Below are 5,281 nucleotides of genomic sequence, written 5' to 3'. Positions count from 1 at the left end.
AATAATTCATAATGTAATATCAATTTTTGAAAAATTAATGGATGGTCTGTCGCGTATTGCGTAGTCACATAATATAAAAACACACATTATAAGAGGTTCTCATGAACATCGAAACTGGGCGTGTGAATAAGTTAAATCGTTCACATGGTTATCTGTTTAAATAAGAATATGAATATTGGAGTCACAGATACGTGGGTGGTTGACCACATCCTGTGTCCCTGCATCAGTAATTATGTAATACACACACGTGCAAAATCAATAAGAAATTATCATATTTTATTATCATTAACGCACACACACACTCACAATTTATAGGAATTATCTTATTTTATTATCTTATTCATTTACACACACACACTTGGGATTTTACATACACACATACAATATCACATATAAAAGGGACCCGAAAACAAGGGCAAATCAGACGAGTCTTGTCTATGCTGCACTGAGCACCTTCACGTCAGTGTATGTTATGGTCTGGACTTAGAAATATTTCAAATTATTTTATAAGTTACAATTGTTAGGACTTAGATAATTTCTATCACTAGAATATTTACAAAATTTGTAGTTAGAATAATTTTTATAAGTTAAATAAATTTAATTATTTTAAAAAGAAGTCTTAATTATTCCTGACTACACTTCCACACAAGCGTTGACTGAGACGTTGTAACTGAGTTAACGGATCAAACGGTTGGCACGTAACAAAAATTGGCGCAGTCGGTAGGATATTCAATAGAAGGCAATTCCACATCAGAACCACCGAGGAGCTGAACAACTTGCAGTCCTTCAACTTCTCAACTTCCATTGAATAGCTGATACTCCACTGGATCATTCAGTCAACAACATGTCTTCAATCAACAATTGTTTGTAAGCATATATTTTGTAATAACCATATTATTTTAAGATACAATTTTATAAAAGAAACGAAAACATTCTATGTTCATAAAAAAACCAGACACCTAAAAATTCTAGCTAAATACCCACATTATTATTGAGAATTATTATTGAGAATTATTATTGAGAATTATTATTGAATTATTATTGAGTTATATTGAATTATTGAATTATTAAAGGGGATCCCGAGATTATATTGAGATTATATTGAAATTATATTGTGATTATATTGAAGTTATATTGAAATTATATTGAGTTTATATTGAGTTTATATTGAGTTTATATTGAAGTTATATTGAGAATTATTATTGTGAAATTTATTGAGTTTATCTGGCCAGAGGCTCAATACGGTAGGGAAAAATATTATTTTGTTGGAGTTATTATAAAAAGGAATAATATTAAAAATTATTTAAAGAGATTATTATTGAGATTATTATTGAAGATTTATTATTGAAAGAATTTATTGAGATTATTATTGTTGAATTATTGAGATTATTATTATTGAATTTATTGAGAATATTATTGAATTATTGAGAATTAAAAGTTAATGGGTAAAGAATTTTTATGAGTAAGCATAGCAGTCCGGACTCGTCTCCATCGAAAGTAGCTAATTCGGTGTATAGGGAAAAAAGTGAAAGTGAAGGTAGTGTGGAAGATCTTGACAAAAGTTTTGTAAAAGAGGAAAATATTGATGAACACACTAAAAAATTATTGAACGTAGGAACACAGAGCGAGCATCGTAGAACTCGAAGTAGTCGTAATACCGAATTTGAGGAATTAAAATTTGAAGTAAAATCTAGAAGAAAAATGAATAGCGATATAGTAACATTAAAATTGGAAGAGGCAGTTAAATTAATACCAAAAAGTACGGGAGAAGATGATGTTTATCAGTTTATTCAGGCATGTGATTTAGCTATAGAGTCCGTAGAAAAGAAAAATGTACCGATTTTAATAAAATACATAACAACTAGATTAAGTGGTAGGGCTTTAGAAGCAATTAAATATAAAGATACAACTAAATGGAAAAACATAAAAAAATATTTAACCGATACATTTGAGGCACAACATTCCGCTTCAGCTTTACAAATAGAATTAAATTCTATTAAAATGCTTCAAGGGGAAGACGTAAATACTTATACAAATCGCGTAGAAAAATTATTTTATAAGTTAAGTGATATGAGCACTGCAAATAAAGATGAAAAAGAGGCTAGAATTATTCACGATACAATAAAAGAACAAACTTTAGTAGTATACATAAAAGGGTTAATAGGTCCGATACGTACCATTGTAAAAGCGAGAAATCCAAGTACGTTGGAGGAAGCTAAACAGTTAGCGCGTTCGGAAGAAATCGAGTATAAGTCTAGTTATGAATTTAATCAAAATCCAAATAAAAATCGAAATTTTAATAACCGAAATTATAATAATAATTCATCTAATGCAAACAATCAGAATAATTTCAGGAAATTTAATAATAATAATAATAATGTACAAAGACCAAATTTCAGAAATAATTTTAATAATCAAAATTTTAGAAGTAACACAAATCCAAATAATAATTTCGCGCGACCAAATTTTAATACTAATAATAATAATAATATAAATCAGCCGCAAAGACCGATAAAATGTTATATTTGCAACGGAAATCATTTCGCTAACCAGTGCACAAATAAACGTAACTTTACGCATAATACTCGACCACCTAATCAGAATAATTTTACACGACCATCTACTAGTTATAATATGAGGTATATTTCATGTGAATATTGTAATAACAACGGACATAATATAAATGAATGCTATAAAAAAATGTTTAACGATAGACAGAATAATATTAATAACGATGATAATAACGTAAATTCGGAAAACGCGAGCGAGTCGTGCGCGGTACGCGGTACACGTACGATAAATCATATATCGACCGCGGAACAAACCGAAACTGCTTCCATGTTATATCAATAATGACGGAAAATCATATAATATGCACTTCTGAATTTAGTAATACGAAAACTTTAGAGTTACTTATAGATACGGGTAGCGATGTAAATGTTATAAAAATAAATAAATTAAGAAAGGATTTAATAATAAATGAAAATAATAAGTTATATTTAAAAGGAATAAATGAAACAAAAATTGAAACGATAGGAACTATACATTTAGTAATAGGAATTAATAATGATAAATTTAATGTAGAATTTAATGTAGTAAAAGCAGAATTTCCGATACCAAAGGACGGTATATTAGGTCATAGGTTTTTATCTGAGAATAAAGCGATAATTGACATATGTAATAAAACAATGATTATTAATAACGAAAGTAAGATTGCGAATAAAGATAATAATATAGAATATATTTCATTAAATCCGAGAACAGAAACTATTGTAGAATTACCGATATTAGATAAAGTGTAGAGAATAAAAATATAATTTTGCATAAACAAGAATTTATCAAGGATGTATATTGTAGTAATGTAATAGGGACAGTAAAAAATGGTAAAATTGTAGTGAGTATATTAAATATTTCCGAAGATAAGCAAATAGTTAAATTAAATGATTTAAATAAAATAGAGTATGATGAATCATCTGAATATAATATATATAAATTTAATACCGATAATGAAAACCGTAATAATGACGACCGGATACTTCGTATAAAAAAACAGATAAGATCTGACCACATGAACGATGAGGAAAGACAATCCATAGATAAAATTTGCGAACAATATTCTGAAATATTTCATTTAGAGGGAGATAAATTAACTTGTACAAATGCCGCAATGCATGAAATTAAATTAAATGATAACCAAACACCGATATATAAACGACCATACAGATTACCCCATGCGCACCAAGAAGAAATAGCAAATCAAATTAAACAAATGAATTCAGACGGAATTATCGAACCTTCTCGAAGTCCTTGGAATTCACCACTTTTATTAGTAGCTAAAAAGATAGATGCAACGGGAAAACAAAAGTACAGAATAGTTGTAGATTTTCGAGCTTTAAATAAAGTAACATTAAATGAATTTCATCCACTTCCTAATATCACTGAAATACTAGATCAATTGGGCGAATGTCAATTATTTAGCGTCATAGATTTAACATCGGGATTTTATCAAATACCACTTGCCGAATCATCTCGCGAATTAACAGCATTTTCGACTAATCAAGGTCATTGGCATTTTAAAAGAATGGCAATGGGCATGAAAACGTCACCAGCCACATTTCAGAGATTAATGAATAATGTATTATCGGGATTAATCGGAATAAAATGTTTAGTATATTTAGACGACATAATCGTATATGGAAAAGATTTAAGAGACCATAATCATAAATTAATAGAGGTATTCGAACGTTTAAGAGAACATAATTTAAAAATACAACCGGATAAATGCGAATTTTTAACACGAGAATGCGTATACTTAGGTCATGTAATATCAGAACACGGAATTAAACCAGACGAAAGAAAGGTTAAGGCAGTTCTAAATTTTCCGGAACCAACTAATGTTAAGGGGATAAAATCATTTTTAGGATTATCAGGTTATTATCGTAAATTCATAGAATCTTATAGTGCAAAGGCAAAACCATTAACAAACTTACTAAAAAAAGATATTAAATTCGAATGGACCGAAGATTGTCAAAAATCTTTCGATTCACTTAAAAAATCACTATGTTCAGAACCAATTTTAAAATATCCAGATTTTTCAAAACCATTTATTTTAACAACTGATGCAAGTAATAAAGCATTAGGAGCAATTTTGTCACAAGGAGAAATAGGAAAAGATTTACCAATAGCTTATGCGTCGCGAACTCTAAGTAAAAGTGAGAATAATTATAGTACCACTGAATTAGAATGTCTAGCAATAGTATATGGTGTTAAACAATTTCGACCTTATTTGTACGGGAGGAAGTTTATTATTTTGAGTGATCATAGACCATTAACATGGTTATTTAATTTAAAAGATCCATTATCTAAATTAGCGCGTTGGCGGATACAACTAGAAGAATACGATTATGAGATTAGATATAAACCGGGTGTACAAAATTCAAATGTAGATGCATTAAGCCGAATGTATAAAATTTCAGAAATTACAGATGACAATTATTCCAATTTTATTAATAAAATGAAAACGCAATTAATTATAAATAGAAAAGTACATGAAACAATAGGAGACTTAATGAACGTACCAGTAGAGTATAATTTAGTGTTGGAAATAGCTAAAAAATATAATTTTAAGAAAGGAATTAATAAAATATTAAAAGAAAAATTTAGTAATAATCAATTATTGCCACCGAGTAAAATGATAGGCGATATTAAATATTTTAAAAACAAAGATAGATATATAATGTTCCTAGTAACTAAAAATAGAGATAAACAATTAACCACGCAT

At 28.6% G+C, this 5,281-nt stretch overlaps 1 protein-coding gene across 1 annotated transcript in view; it reads left to right on the top strand.

Annotated features, from left to right (window-relative positions):
• Positions 1-630: 630 nt before the first annotated feature.
• Positions 631-5,281, top strand: part of LOC112680584 — an 8,414-nt gene continuing 3,763 nt past the window's right edge. The window contains exon 1 of the mRNA XM_025550732.1: positions 631-867. The gene's annotated coding sequence lies outside the window, so the exon portion shown is untranslated. The remainder of the gene's footprint in view (positions 868-5,281) is intronic.

The sequence above is a fragment of the Sipha flava genome, unplaced genomic scaffold, assembly GCF_003268045.1.
Source record: "Sipha flava isolate LNK unplaced genomic scaffold, YSA_version1 17814_pilon_pilon, whole genome shotgun sequence".
NCBI classification, from domain to species: Eukaryota; Metazoa; Arthropoda; class Insecta; order Hemiptera; family Aphididae; genus Sipha; species Sipha flava.
Note: the sequence above shows the minus strand (reverse complement) of the source record. Positions and strands in the feature narration are given on the sequence as shown.